The sequence below is a fragment of the Triticum aestivum genome, chromosome 7D (genome assembly GCF_018294505.1).
Source record: "Triticum aestivum cultivar Chinese Spring chromosome 7D, IWGSC CS RefSeq v2.1, whole genome shotgun sequence".
In the NCBI taxonomy this organism is placed as follows: Eukaryota; Viridiplantae; Streptophyta; class Magnoliopsida; order Poales; family Poaceae; genus Triticum; species Triticum aestivum.
Window position 1 is genome coordinate 424,883,990 of NC_057814.1, and position 16,264 is coordinate 424,900,253.

Genomic DNA, 16,264 nt, shown 5'->3' on the forward strand with positions numbered 1-16,264 from the left:
GGGGCTTCCCGCGTGTAAACAGGGCTAGTTCGGCTCAACTTTACTTATCTTGAATTTTAATGGTTTATTGAGAATAACCAATTTTTCGCACGACAACTTTCACCTAAGTTCTTCTCTTTTACATATGACAATCGTGCTACACCCTTCCAGGATACAGCACAACGGAGACACAGGCGCAGACGTGCAGTAGGGACCCGCTCAAAGGTTTCTTTTTAGATTAAGACCCTGTGTAAACCTTTTTTACTGTCTCTTGTTGTTCACATCCTCCGGATACTCAGTATAACCGAGAAGGATGCTGACGTTATTGGCATTTCGCCACGTCAGAAAAATGCACGTACCTGGACACTCGGGGCTCATTATCAAGGGCGTTGCTCAGCCCGGTACATGTTGTAAAGACCGAATACCTTAGGAAGTGTTCGGCGTCGCGAGTTTGGCCTTATATGCATCAGCTCCGAATCATGTCTTTGGTAAAATGTTGGGTTTGCCTGGCTCCCGCGTTTTGCTACCTTACGTTCCGCTCTATCGGCTAAGGTGGCACCGGGAGAACTACTGCGATTGTGCCCTGGTTCATCCGGATGAGCACCTCAGTAGAGAAAGCCGAAAACTGACTGTCATGATAAAGTGCGAGACTGGTCAACCACTCGATGACTTAGCGGAATCTTCGGGATTCCTCCGCATTAACGAAGGGCCGTTTCCCGGTCATGTATGTACACGCCCCATATTCGGATGAGCGCGGAGGTACCAGGGGCTATATAGTAGTCCCACCGTCAAACTCCTATGGCTAAGTGAAAGTGTTAAAGCAATATAGTCCGATTGCCTCGTTCGCTGCGCTATCACCTCCTTAATGGACCAAGACGTTGGATCAAGTGTGAATACGCGTTTTTTGCGAACACCCCCGCATTATATGTGTGGGAGCTGAAGCCGACGACTGCAAACTTTCAGGTTATATACATATATACATAAACGGCCGCACAGGAGGCATCATAATACTTTCAGGCAAAAGTATACACAGCCTTATAATTTAATAAACATTGTTCTTACAATGGGAATACATGTCACTAGAACATAATATTCTTCGAGCACTGAGCCTCTATTAAACAAGCGCCTTCAAGGACTTCTTCAAAGTAGTGCTCAGCCGATACTCGGCCCACGGCCGAACTCTGGGTTGCAATAGCGGTGGCCTCCATCTCTGCCCAGTATGTCTTGACACGGGCAAGAGCCATCCACGCACTCTCTATGCATGCCGACCTCTTCATAGCGTCGATGCGCGGCACAGCACCAAGGAATTGTTGCACTAAACCAAAATAGCTACTCGGCCTTGGTCCTTCCGACCAAAGATGATCCACAACAGACCTCATGGCAAGCCCGGACAACCTATGGAGCTTGGCCCACTCGGCCATTCGCTCATTCAACAGCAGCGGACGAACTGGAACATTGAACTATGACCAGAACAGCTTTTCCACTTCACGGTCTTTTTGATCTTTGAAAAACTCGGCCGCATCAGCAGCACTCACTGCCAAATCCACGTATGCGTCTGCAGAACTCCATAATTGATCAAGGGGGGCATACTTAGGATCTCTGAACTTCGTCCGCAACAAAAAGGGCTTCCCAGCCACGATATCCCCGGCTTGATGTAGCTCCTCCTTCGCCGCTCTGATTTTAGAGCGGGCGTCCTTGGCCGCTACCATGGCCTTCTCCAGGTCCGTCATCTTCGTTCGGTTTTCCTTTTCAAGAAGCTCGTAACGGTCGGCGGCATCTTTCAACTCAACAGCCATCTTGGCTATTTTATCCTTGCTTTGGCAATGCGCAACCTGTTCGGCTCTCAGCTCTTCGACCGCCTTTAGAGCGGCCGCATCACTCTTCCTGGCTTGTTCCTTGGCTCAGGCAAGTTCTGCCCGAAGGGTCTCCACGGTGGCAACCCCATCTTCAGTCACAACATATTAAAGATACTAGCATCATGCTCCTCTTAATATGTGTTGATCACCGGAGAAAACACATACCCTGTGCCTCGTCAAGCCGCTTGTTTACAAGCACGATGTCGGCATCTGCCGCATCAAGTTGCCGCTTCAGCTCGGCAAACTCACCAGTCCGGCTAGCCACCGGACCTCCAGCCACTGCACATGAAGGCGGCATGATTATTACCTGGGACTATGATCCTCTGTTTGCCGCCGTTTTTGACAACCAGAGTCTCAGGGGCTACTATCTGCATAGGGCACACCTAGCGTGTGCGGTACCGTCAAAAAACATATACTACTTTGCGTACCTCAAAGCCTCTCAGCAGGCTCATAAAAGCTTCATGCAACCCGCTTTCGGCGGATGAAATCCTCTCAACCACCGTACCCATTAGCGTACGATGCGCTTCTGAGATAGCCGCTTGCTCCAGAAGATTCTTCAGTGCGTCAGGTCGCGCACCGGACCGTCCCGGCCTCTTTCTGTTGCTCTCCTTAGGAGTCGAATACTCCGGACTTCTGGGGGCCGAAGGGTTACCCCCTGGCCTTGGCGGATCAGGAGAAATCCTCCGTGATGACACCTCAGGGTCGCCCGCCTCATGAGGCGGGGAGGCATGGGGAGGTGTTTCGCTCTCCATCATCTCCGGAAGAAGATCCCCCGAAGACGAACTCTGTCGAGAAGGGCTACGATCCGAACTACAAGACATATGCTTCGGTTATTGTCCTCAGAAATAATGCAGGATATTTTTACTATGGAGTACTTTTGTTTACTTACAGCTCGGTGGAGGGCTGATACCCTTGCGGGCACTGTGCGGTAAGGATACCCTCCGGGGCAGGACCCCCTGGCGAAGATTTCTTCCCTCGTTTGGAAACCATTGTTTCCAAGTCTTCAGAGGCGGTCCTCTTCCTTCCCTGGGGAGAGGGAATTTCAGATTCTTCTCCCCGGTTATCCTCCTTTGCGGAGGCACTAATTCCCCGGTTTGGATGAATAATGAGTGAGGCCCGCTTTCAGCCTCTTTATTCCCCCCTTTATCTTCCCCTGAGGGCGCTTGATAAGGCGCAAGCTCAAGCATTCTGACCAGTACTGGATCTGCTGAGCCTTCGGGAAGGGGGGCCGAACACCTGATCATCTTCACCTTTTTTACCCAGTCCTGGTCAAAGAGCGACTTTTCAAAATGATGTTGTGATAAAAAAGAGACAACGTGTTCGGCCGAAGGACTACTTACTTGGGCATCTGGATGATTGCAGCTCAGACCCGCATCCTCGGTGGTGTCCGGACACTTTATTTGTGATCCGAAGAACTATCTGTACATCTCTTCGAGCGTCATGCTGAGGAAGTGCTGAATAGCTCGCGGTCCTTCTGGGTTGAACTCCCACATACGGAGAGGCCGACGTTTGCAAGGCAGGACTCGACGAACTAGCATGACTTGCATTACCGTGACCAGGCTGACATCTCTCTCGAGGAGATCTCGGATGCGACTCTGCAATATCGGCACATCCTTTACTGGCCCCCATTCCGGCCCCTTCTTGATCCATGACGTTAGTTGTGGCGGGGGGGCCGAGCGAAAGGCAGGGGCGGCCACCCACTTAGCACCGCGGGGAGCTGTGATGTAAAACCACTCCCGTTGCCATAAGCTGGATACCTCCGGGAAGGAACCCTTTGGCCATGGAACATCGGCGCCTTTGCTTATTACGGCTCCTCCGCATTCTGCGTGTCGCCCATTAATCGTCTTTGGCTCCACATTAAAGGTCTTGAGCCACAAGCCGAAGTGCGGGGTGACGTGGAGGAAGGCCTCACACACGACGATGAACGATGAGATGTGAAGGATTGAATCCGGGGCCAGGTCATGGAAATCCAGCCCATAATAGAACATGAGCCCCCTTACAAAGGGATCTAGACTAAGGCCTAGCTCTCGGAGGAAGTGAGAGACGAATACGACGCTCTCGCCGGGTTCGGGAGTGGGAATGACCTGCCCTCGAGCAGGTAACCTGTGCGAGATTTCGACGGTCAGGTACCTGGCTTCTCTTAGTTTCTTAATGTCCTCCTCTGTGATAGAGGAGGGCATCCACCGACCTTGAAGGTTGGATCCGGACATGATTGAAGGTCCGAAGCGCCTAGCCTGAGCCTTGAGCGTTGGAACTCGAGGTGGGGGAAGGGTTCGATTGAGTGCGAGAAGAAAGGACAGGCCTTGGCCTCTTTATAAAGAGGATGAATATCAAGCGTCCTCCGCGTGGCCGTTTGGGATTTGCCTAAAATCGAGGAGTCATACCAACAGGCACGATTGGGTTACCCATACCCGTATTGATGAGAATCCCGTGAAAAAAGGGACACGATCTCTCCTTCAACAGGACGTGCCAATAAAAACCGCCTCGCAATACGTGCAGTGGCAGGCTTGGAAAAACGGTTCGTCATGACCAGACCACGGCAATACGTCACATTATGAAAAGCTGTCGGCAGATTGGATTTGTGGAAATATTATTCTCTCTACGGTGATATGTGGAATTTGTTTTGCAGAGCCGGACACTATCCTTGTGTTCAAAATCTTCTATGGAGTATTCGGAGGAGGAACCCGCCTTGCAATGCCGAAGACAATCTGCGCACCGGACTCATCGTCATTGAAGCCTAGTTCAGGGGCTACTGAGGGATTCCTGGATTAGGGGGTCCTCGGACAGCCGGATTATATCCTTTGGCCGGACTGTTGGACTATGAAGATACAAGATTGAAGACTTCGTCCCATGTCCGGATGGGACTCACCTTGGCATGGAAGGCAAGCTTGGCAATACAGATATGTAGATCTCCTGCCTTGTAACCGACTCTGTGTAACACTAGCCCCCTCCGGTGCATGTATAAACTGGAGGGTTTAGTCCGTAGGACAACAACAATCATACCATAGGCTAGCTTCTAGGGTTTAGCCTCTACGATCTCGTGGTAGATCAACTCTTGTAATACTCATATCATCAAGATCAATCAAGCAGGAAGTAGGGTATTACCTCCATCGAGAGGGCCCGAACCTGGGTAAACATTGTGTCCCCCCCCCCCTCCTGTTACCATCCGCCTTAGACGCACAGTTCGGGACCCCCTACCCGAGATCCGCCTGTTTTGACACCGACAACGAGTACGACTCCTTCATCTGCGTTCTTGTAACGCTTCCACATCGCGATCTTCAAGGGTATGAAGATGCACTCCCCTCTCTCTCGTTGCTAGTCTCTCCATAGATTGATCTTGGTGATGCGTAGAATTTTTTTAATTTCTGCAACGATCCCCAACAGCAGCATCCTTGTTTCCTCTTTGGTGCTAAGGAGGCCAGCGCAGGCGAGGAGTACCGAGGCATCAGGCAAAGGTTGCTATATTGGTGCAACGAGACCAAGACCAGGAGGACGGCAAGATGGAGGTCATCGTGGAGCCCAAGACGGCGTCACCACTAGAGCCTTTCGCAGGCGAAGACCACTTTTGTCAGGATAGCTTGTACTAGCTGTCCCCCTTCAAATTTGCCCGCCGTTGTTGGCTCCCTTCCCGCTCAATATTTGGGAAGAGGACCAGGGCCTCTATAAATAGGTCTAGCCACCACAGTAGCAGGGAGGACAGGAACAGATCGAAAGCCAACACTAGCACAAGAACACCTCAACCTCAGGAGGTTGTTCTTCCCCTTGTACTGTTCTTCATCAGCCCAAGAGGCAATCCACCAGCACCACACTAGAGTAGGGTATTACACCACAACGGTGGCCCGAACCAGTATAAATCCCGTGTCTTTCTGTGTTGCGAGGTCGTCGAGTTCGTCCGCGAGATCTTAGCGAGCTAGGGCGTAGATCGGTAGGAGGGAAAGACTTCACGCGCACCCCAGTGTTCGAACCTTAAGGTTTGCCGGAACCCCACATCTGACAGCGGCGTGGTCAATGTGGTCAAGGAACGACTTCCATCGGAAGAGTACTGTACGTGGAGAGGCTGACAGCTGGGTCCACGGCAGCCACAAGGAAGTGTCTCCTTATTACGCGCAAAATAATTATTCCTCCACCTGACAGCAGGGACCCACCGAACGGGCAACTGTATTTCGTGAAAAAAAATGTTTCCCCCTGACTGCTGGGACCTACCAGCTACATCTTCGCACGCAAGGAAGTGCGTCCGGGCAAAAAAAACGATTCGCCCCCCTGACTGCTGGGACCCACCAGCTACATCTTCGTAGGCAAGGAAGTGCCTGACAGTCGGGACCCACCTGGTCGAAGCGTATGTAGCGTTGTCATTCTGGTCGCGAACATGTACGTACATACTGGTCGATGTAGAGGCGCGCACGTGTCGTAGTAGAGGCGCGTACGTAGCATGTACACGTACGTACAGCGGCCAGTGTGCAAGAAAGAAAATACGGCCACATATGTACATACGGGCAGGGTCTCGAACGCCTACTCGTGCATACGTACGGCCAGGGCTCATGTACATGGCTGGGTCGGAACGGAGAAACTACGTCGTCGTCATGTTCATGGGGAGCCAACCGGCTGGGTCGGAACGGAATGCGTCGTCGTGTTCATCGGGAGGGCTTGGACGGAACAGCCGATGGAAACGAGGCCTGGCGTACCGCAGAACGGAGGAAAAGGCCTTGTGTTCAACCGGCCACGGTCGAAACGGGATCCTGTTCATCGGGAGGGGTCTGGCGTACCGCAAAACGGAGGAAACGGACCTCCTATGGTCGAAACGGGGGTCCTGTTGATCGGGAGGGGTGTGGCGTACCGCAAAACGGAGGAAACTGACTTGTGTTGGAGCGCTACGGTCGAAACGGGGGTCCTGTTCATCGGGAGGGGTGTGGCGTACCGCAAAACGCGACTCCACGGGATACTGTTCATCTCCACCGTCGACCCCCTCCAGCCTCCACGGGCTACTGTTCATCCACCGTCGACCTCCTCCGGCCTTCACCTGCGACTGTTCATCCACGGGCTCCTGTTCATCCAGCCTCCACCGCACGCTACTCCACCGGCTACTGTTCAACCAGCCCTCTCCACGGGCTCCTGTTCAACCACCCTCCACGGGCTACTGTTCATCCAGCCCTCCACCGTCTATGTTCATCCTGCCCTCCACGGGGTGGTCCTGTTCATCTAGCCCTCCACGGGGTCCTGTTCATCCAGTCCCAACCGGCTCGATCGATCAGGGTCCTGTTCATCCAGAGGCAACACCACGGGGTCCTGTTCATCCACCCCCACCGGGAACTGTTCATCCAAACCCCCCAGCAATGCTCACTGTTCATCCAGAGGCAGCATTGATCGGCTTCAGTTAGCAGCAGTAGCGAAGGAATCGCTCGATCAGGTTCAGTTAACAGCCATCGATCGATCGCTCGGGTTCAGTAACGCGTAGCCTGCAGTACAATCGCTCAGGTTCAGTTAGAGCCCAACGCCTCGCTCGGGTTCAGTTAGAGCCCAACGCCTCGCTCGGGTTCAGTTAGAGCCCAATGCCTCGCACCCACGCGCGTGCGTGTACGAGAGAAACGCGCATCGCTCGGCCCCGACCACCCACCGTAAGCGGGAACACCCCAATATTTTCCTCGCCCTCGCTTCTACCATGGTTTTTTCCGTCATGGACGGCCCAAAGAATGTCATGCAGCTGCGTCTGCGGCCCGCCCAGGACGAAAAGCCCATTTTCTGTCATGATTTTTTGTCATAGAAGTAGGACCCCACCACATCTATGATGATACCGGGTTTTGTCACAATTATCGTCATAGAAGTGTCATAAGTATGATAGAAAAAATTTCGTTCGGCCCAAAATGTCACGGATGTGTCTTTTTTTGTAGTGTATGCATCTCCTAGATAGATCTTGCGTGATCGTAGGAATTTTTTTGAAATACTGCGTTCCCCAACATGGGCACCCACACACATCCTCCCCGTGTTGGCAGCCGGCCTGCACCTCGTTGGAGCCTTCACCCTCAGGCCCTAATCTCCCCTCCCGGCACCTCGCCAAACATGCAGTAATTGACGCTTGCATGAAGTAAATCGTGCCTACAAATTAAGTGTAATTTATTTTGGAATTCGGAATCCCGACACTGAACCTGCATTTTCACCAAGAGTGAATAAAGAAACTGTAATCTATATTCTAAAATGCAATCCATTTTATATACTACCACATGTAAGGAGGAAGAAGAGAAGAAGAAAGATCAAATCCTAGTTATGCACTCGTCAGCTCCGTGCGCCGCCCACGATTAATATCGCTAACCCAGTGCTACCTCCGTTTTCTCTACGACATCGATTGATCTAAGGACACCTTTGCTCGAGCGCTAAAAGAGGAAGGAGGATGGGAGAAAGAGATGAGCGAGGGACATAAGAGATGAGGGTAGGGGGCACAGTGATAGGTGCAGGGGTCTCCCGATCTTTCTTTTTTTTTAGAACTTTTTCATTCATATCACGAATCATTACAAAGTAGTTGACCCTTACCAGCACACTGAAACGCAAACACAAAGGACCATGAACACCTAGAGTACCCTAAGACAACCAAAACACAAGAAGATCTCAGGAGCCCTGTGTCATCATCCCTGAATCTTGAGAGAAGACCCCTGCAGCAGAAGGATCTGCAACCAGTCACAAACAGGTCATCATCTTCGACCATACAATTGCCGCCACGCTGCTTCCTCCTTTCTCGACACCAGCGCTGAGAGGGCATGGACATCAATCCAACACACCTGCAACAGTCGTCGCCATCTTTGGCTTTGAGTACCGCGAAAAGTGTCCCTTCCGGAAGGAAGAGAACTCGAGTCATCCGACCGGCCCAGCACCGCGGCCGGGCCATCCGCCCGGACAAAGCAGGATCTCCCACCAGCATCAGCACAGAGGAAGGAGAAGAACAGCAACAGCAAATCATACCAACAAGGAAGAAGAAAGGTCTTCGTCTCCCTACATACATCGCCCATCTGAGGACCCAAACGGCCAGTGCCGATGGACCTCCAGCCACCATAACCCGTGACCTCGACGAGATCCGGGGATCCCCAACCCCGCTGGCTCCTAGACGAAGGCAAAAGCCATGCCTGACCGCGAACGGAGCCCGGAGAAACTTATTCCGACGTGACACCACCGCAACGGCCTCGGCAGCGTCTCCCTCAACCGTAACCCTACCACACACCCACCTAGCGAACAAACCCGAGGTTCCCCCTCCCTCCCGCCGCCGGAGCGGCCGACGGAGAGAGAGGGAACCGGCGGCGCGCAAGGGAACCCTCGTCGCCTCCCTTGATCACCTCGTGCGATCCTACTTTTCCGGGGCTGGGTTTATTTCGTGTGTTGTGTTCTCCCGATCTTTCGAGATGATATTATTTCACATGGTCAAGGAGAGCATTGTGTGTGCAAGATTACCCGCTGACTTCATGCCCTAAGTTATTCTCTAATCCAATTCTTGCATTGCTCATTATTTCCCTTTAACGCGAATGATATAGATCTTAGTGCGTGATTTATATTATTTCACATGGTCAACTCCGCTCCTACTACTAAAAAAGAATTTATCCTGATTAAAACTTTAATGATGATATCAGGTTGCATATCATGGAAAAATGTAGTACTTGGAGAATTATTTTGGATGACCGAGGATCATCATCTTGTAGCATGGTTCTGGTTTCCTTTTTCAGCTCAGTTGGCCCTAATACCTACAATTAAGTGCATCCCTTGTCACGAGGTAATTAGTCCCTTTTTTGAGCATTTCTCAATGAAAACTTTAATTTCCAAGAATTGAACTTGATGAAGGGGGTTATATGGGTAGACGAGTCCTAGCTTGCAACTTAAGAAAGGCTCCTTTGCCTCCCGTAGCCGCAGCCGCCGGTTCGCCCCGTCTCTAATGGCCTTAGGGCCATGGTTGTGTGGTGGACCCCGGCCCTTGCCGGCGGAGGGCTCTGATTTTAGATTGTTTGGGTTTGTGTCATGTTCAGGAAGACAAGACAACGATGGCTCCCTGAAGATGTAATAAGGTTCTACCCGCCTAGCCCCTGTCCCGGTGGTGTGTCTAGCATCATCGGTGGGCGTGGAGACGTGTCTCCGACAGATCTGTCCTTGACGGATTTTCTCGGATCTAGTCGTAGTTCATCTACGTTTTTTTTTGCGGGAAGTAGTTCATCTACGTTGGTGTGTCTTTAGGTTGGAACCTTCCGATCTACGGTATTCTTCATCGGCGATGATTGTTATTCTGCTGCGTTGGTCCTACGGGGCCTTAGCACGATGACTTTCTGACTGTCTACTACAACAAGTTTTGCTCGACTCCGGCGAGGGAGGGGTGATGACGGCGGCACCCCTTCGACTCGCTTCAGTGCTTGTAGTCGTCGCTAGGTGGTCTACGAATCTGGATGTAATTTTTATCATTTCTAATGTTTGTTGTCCTGCTATGAGAAAATGAATAGAACGGAAGTTTTTCAACAAAAAGAAGAACTTGATGAAGGGAAAGCACCTAATATATTGTGAATACTTTCCTGAGGACGAATCGAAATTGATGGTTTATCATTTTATATTTTCATGATTTATCAATCTAAATTAAATACTTGATTCATTTTAAAGTATGTATGGATTTTTTCGCTTCTAACATTTTTCTTTTGATTCGTATTAGTCAAGATGTAACTTGGAATGTCTTCACGATTTTCAACATGCTATTAGTCAAGACGTGCATTGCATAAGCTATGCACGCTTACTAGTTAATAAAATTAGTGGTTGGGGCCGCCATTGCAGACCGCTTGAGAGAAAGCTATGCACACTTCACCATCATGCCAAAAAATTTAAAATAACATTCTCGCGTCACGTGGACATCACAATCATCTTAAAAGAAAAAAGAAAAAACCTAAAAAAAACTTCTCTCAAAAAAAGTCTCCCTATCATTTAAAAGAACTCTAAAAAATACTTTTTCACCATGACCAACCAGCAAAAAGTCTCCCTAACATTTAAAATAACTCTAAAAAATATTTTCTGACCATGACCAACCAGCATGCCCTACATGGCGTAGCTGGTTAGCCACCATTCTAGCGCCTCTTAATGGGTTTAGGTTTAATAATGAACCCATGTCCTTAAAACTCACCCATGCAGAAAAATAAAATTACAATCCAGTCCTTGACGGAGCCTAAGTCTTCTTCCTCCTGCATCCATCAGTGACGCGTCGTGGGCATAGAAACGGATGGCTTATCATTGTGGGTGCCAATAAGACATCGCCGGTGCCTGGAAACGGGATGAGGCGAAGACATGCACGCCGGCGGATCTTACCCAGGTTCGGGGCTCTCCGAGGAGATAACACCCCTAGTCCTGCTCTGCGGGGTCTCCGCATGATCACTAGATCAAGGAAAGGTAGTTACAATCGCTCCTAGAGCTGTTGGGATCAAGGGAGAAGAAGAACAAGGCTAGCTCTTGCTTCTTTCTATCTCTATGGTGTGTGTGCTGTGTTCAGAAGCTCACCCTTTGCATGGGTGCTCCGGGGGGTTTATATAGGCCTACCCCCCGGGGGTACAATGGTAATCCGGCTGGGCACTGGTCCCAGCCGTCAGTGTCTACGCTCGCCGGCTTCTCCGCCGGCTGTTGGGTCCCGCCGACTGGTGGGTCCCGCCGGCTGCCGGCTTCTTGGTCGACAGGCCGGCCCCACCGCCTAGGGTCTTGTCGGCGGCTGCTTACTGTAGCCTCGCCTCTGATGACGAGGGCTTTGTCGAGGTAAGCGTGGCTACAGTGGGCCGCCTCGGGGGCTCTCATTGTAGCCTTACCTCGTCTTGTCTCCTTAATGGGGCTCCTGCTTCGAGGAAGGGAGTAGCCGACTTCTGGGGGCCGGCTACACCCCCGTACGACTGGGGGAGGCCGGGCCGCCTTTGCGCCTCTCTCTGGCAGAATGGGCCCGCCGCCCGCGGGCCGTACAGGAGTCGGTCGTGGATGACGTTGAGGCTGGCATGGCTACAGTGCCGAGCCGAACAGGGGACGGTCATCCCGTACGGCCTCCTGTGGCCATGCCTGCCTCGGGCCTCGGGGGTAATGGGCCGCACTGTGGCCACACCCCGTCTTGTCACCGTTATGTGGGTGTAGCTTTGGTGGTTGTGGTCTCGGCCGGCTTCTTGGAGTCGGCGTTCTTCTTGGCTGGCTTCTTGGAGTCGGCCACCCCGTAGTTGTCCTGGGGAGAGGTTGCTGAGGCTGGGTCGCCTTCCGGGAGTCGGCTTCAGAGGTAGCCGGCCAGGGAAGGCGGCTCAATGCTTGGAGTGCTTGAAGGCCCAAAGGCCTGATAATTTTTTAGAAGAACCAGGGGCAGTCGGTTAGGCTACCCGTGGCCATTTACTCCGACAGTAGTCCCCGAAGCTGATTGGGCTTCGAGGTGGAGTAGGGGTTGAGAAGCTCGATCAGCTTCCTATCTTGACAAGCCGGCAGCTGGGAGCCGGCTTTGGTTAGGCGTGTCGTCTTGGTCGAAAACTCCGGAGTCGGAGGGCGGGAGCTCGCTAGTGTGTGCACCGGGCCGCGGGCCGGCCACTTGCCGTCTGCGAACCACGTGGCCTCCCTTGGCCAGAAAGCCTGCCAGCCCACGCGCGCGACGGGACGTCGCCGCAGGGCGGGGGCCCGCCACGTCCGCGCCCGAGCCCAGGCACGGATTCTTTGCATCCCGAAACCGCCCGCACGTCTCCTTGCGGCAGTTTCGGCTCGCCTTTAGGGCGCAATAATCGCGGGGCGTGGGGGAATGGGTGCAGTTAATCCCACGTCTCCCCCCACGTCCGGCCTCCCCGGCCTCGCCTTGCGAGGCTATAAGTAGGGGGAGGTGGAGGGCGGCAGGCCCTCGCACGCTCCTCCTACTTCCACCATCTTCTTCGCTCGCCGTTTCTCGCGACAGCGCCTCACCGCCGCGCTCTTCCACTACTCGCTCCTCCGTCGCCGCGCTTGTTCTCGCCATGCCTCCCGCCACGGAGCAGTATGGCGGGGATTGGGACGGCTCCAATGTCCACGAAGATCACGTCGAGTTCCTCCGCCAGACGCGGCGGCTGCCCGGCGCGGACAAGGTGGAGGTCCGCCTCGCACCGGCGAGGGAAATTACGCCGGAGCCGCGGGAGGGCGAGCGGGTGGTCTTCCGCTCGCACTTCTTGCGCGGCATCGGCCTGCCAGTGAGCGCCTTCTTCCGCTCCTGGCTCGATTTCTACCAGCTCCAGCCGCACCACATCACCCCAAACGCGGTGGTGCTGCTATCAGCCTTCGTCACCCTGTGCGAGGGCTACCTCGGCGTCCTCCCTACCCTCGAGCTCTGGGGGGAGTTCTTCCAGTCCAAGCTGGGCACGCGCATGCAGGGCGTGCCGGCTCAGACCGGCGCCTTCATCGCGTCGCGGAGGTCCGTCGCCGACAACCCCTTCCCCGTCATCACGCTGATCCAATCGGTGAAGAAGTGGCAAAAGTCGTACTTCTACGTGCGGAACATCGCCCCGCGGGGCGACTACATCAACCTGCCGGCTTACGTAGCCGGCCCACCGGCGGGCAGGCGGCCCCAGTGGTCCTTCCGAGCCGTGACTCTGACGCCGGCCGGGTCCGCCGCCGTCGCCCGAGTGCGAGAGCTGACCCAGTCGGAGGGCTTGACGGGGCCCGACCTGCTGGCCGCATTCGTCACGCGCCGGGTTCTTCCGCTCCAGAGCCGGCCTCATCTGATCTGTCAGATGAGCGGCCAGCTCGATCCGAGCCGAATGTGCACCAAGGAGATGCCGCGCGAGGAGGTCGCCTATATGGTGAACTACCTTGCGAACTGCAAACTCACCGAAGAGTGGCAGTTTGGCAAGGAGCCATATAGCCGAGCCAATCCGCCGCCTACGGTATGTTCTCCTTGTCTCATTTTCTTTCTCTTTGCTTTGTTGCCGAGTTCCTCTTGGCCGACTCTAACTTAGCCGTCTTGCTTTTCGACAAAGCCCTCTTCTTCGGCCGGCCGGCGGGTCAGACGCGGAGCGTCGATTCGTCCCCGACCGGACGGGACACGATCTGGAGGACCCCGACTTGGGGGCAGCCGGTATGGACGACAACATCGAGCCGGGCGGTGGCCAAGCCGGCGGCGAAGCAGGCGGCTCCGGGCTCGGAGTCACATTCGACGACTGGCCGGACGACGATGAGGCCGAAGTCGTCTCGCGCCGCCAGCCGGCAACTGGACGCGGCGCGGGTTCCTCCGCTGCACCGCCTGCTCGGGCGGAGGTCAAAAGCGTCGCGCCGCCCAGGGTTTGTTCCGCAGTCGGACGAAGAAGCCCAGGGGCGGGGCGGCAGCAACCAGGCGGGAGGAGGCGGCCGCGAAGGCGGCTCGCTTCCGCAAGACGGTGAAGCAACCGCAGACCGTGTCGGCGTAAGTTCACTTTCTTTCGTATACTCTTTTTTCTTTCTTTTCTCTGGTGGTTCCTGAGCCCTTGTCTTTTTCTCCAATGATCAGAGCTCCGTTGTCGCTTGAGCGGGTGGCTGCTGCCTCCGTCGTCGAGTCGCCGAGGGGGTCTGGGAGCACCACCCGCCGTGTGGACCCCCGCGCCGAGCTTCAGACGGCGACGGAACGGAACGCGCGGGAGGCGCGGGAGGAACAGGAGGCGCGGGAGGCGGAGGCACGGAAGGCGGCCGCCGCCCAGGCGGCACGGGAGGAGGAGGCGGCGAAGGCGCTCGCCGATGCCGCAGCCAGGGCCCAAGCAGAGGCTGCGGCGGCGGCGGCGGCGGGGGAGGTTTTGATGGTCACCCCGCTGCGCGTCATGGCGCCTGGGGACGTGGAGCCCTCGCCAGAGGGAGCCAGCGGCGACCAGCCAGGGCTGGGGAGAGACGACGACGTCATCATCCTGAAGAGGGCGTCGGTGCCGACCCCGGCAACTGGGGCGGCTCAAGGCGGCCGGCCTGATCAGCCGCCTGCGCAGTCGGCGGGGGGCGAGCCGGCCGCGAGGACTGAGATGGCGGTCCGGATGCCACCGAGCTGGCGCGCGGGGAAGGCTGCGTCGGAGCCACAGAAAGCCGCGTCGGAGCCGCAGCCGGCCGTGGGCTCCAGCTCGTCAGCCCAGGATGCGGAGGCGGCCAGCGCTACCTCGGGGTGGACGCCAGGCGGAGGGACGGCCGTGATGAACGTGGCTGCGCAGGACGTCCGGACCCGGCTCCAGGGCCAAGCTGCGGCGCTGAGGCAGTTCACCGACGAGTTTCTCGCGACGCGGGCGGCCATCCGGGTTGGTCTTCCCATCTTGCTTCTTCTTGACTTTGATTTCTTCTGTGGGGGCGCGTCAGCGCACCCACTGGGTGTAGTCCCCGAGTTCCGAGTCGGCTGCTGAGCAGGCGGCTTGGAACTTCTTGGTGGATTTGTCTTTGCTATTCTTGCTCTTACTTTGAACTTCTGTCTATCTTGCAGGACTACCACCATCTTCGTGCGGCCGCCTTCAACTCCCAGGCTCGGGAGCTGACCCAGAAGACCGCCGACCTTACTGAGAGCCGAGGTACGTGCTTTGTTCTTTATCTCATGTGGGGGCGCGTCAGCGCACCCACTGGGTGTAGTCCTCGAGATTCGGGCCAACTGCTGAGCAGTCGGGTCGGATCTTCCTTGACAACTTCTTACTGTTCTTTCTTTTTCTGCCGTCTCTGCAGCGGCCAACGCCAGTCTGAGGGCACAGCTAGGACAGTCTCAGACTGCCCTTCGTGCCAAGGATGCCGAGCTCACCGCCTTGGTGCAGGAACGCGACCGCCTGGCCAAGAAGTTGGCCGACCAGGAGGAAGGCCACAAGGCGGCACTGAAGGCGGTGCAGGACCGCGAAGCCGCCCTCCAGGCCGAGTACGAGACGGAGGCGGCTGGCTGGGCTGAGGCCAGGCAGACTCTAATCTCTGGCTATGGCCAGATCGAAGATCTGGTTGACGGTAAGCCGCCTACCTCTTCGTCCTTTCTTGCCATCTGCCACTTTGGCTCTTTTTCTGATTTGGTGCTCTTTTCTTCTTTTCTTCTTCTTTCTTGCGCAGAATATTTCCCTGGCTATTCTACTGCCGCCAACCAGACCATCGAGGCCCGTCGCCAAGCGCGAAGGCAGGCTGGCTTTGAGATCTCGCCAACCGCCGGCCGTTCGCTGGAGGAGCAGCTCTTGGCGATCCAGGCCCGCATCCAGCCGGCTCACCGACTGCTCCGTCGGCTTCAGCGTGCCGGGGCGCAAGTCTTGGCCGCCCTCTGGCCCGGCCAAGTGGTTCCTCGCACCCCCAGTCGGACTGCCGACTGGCTGGAGGTGGCAGTCGGCCGCTTCGAGGCTTGGAAGGCCTCGGCGGCTCGCTCCGGTGCCAGGCGCGCGCTGGAGTTCGTCAAGGCCTGGTATCCCGGCCTGAGCCTGGATCAGCTGGCTACCTGGCGGCAGCAAGCCGACACGGAGCTGGAGCCGGCGCGGCCGGCTATCATCCGC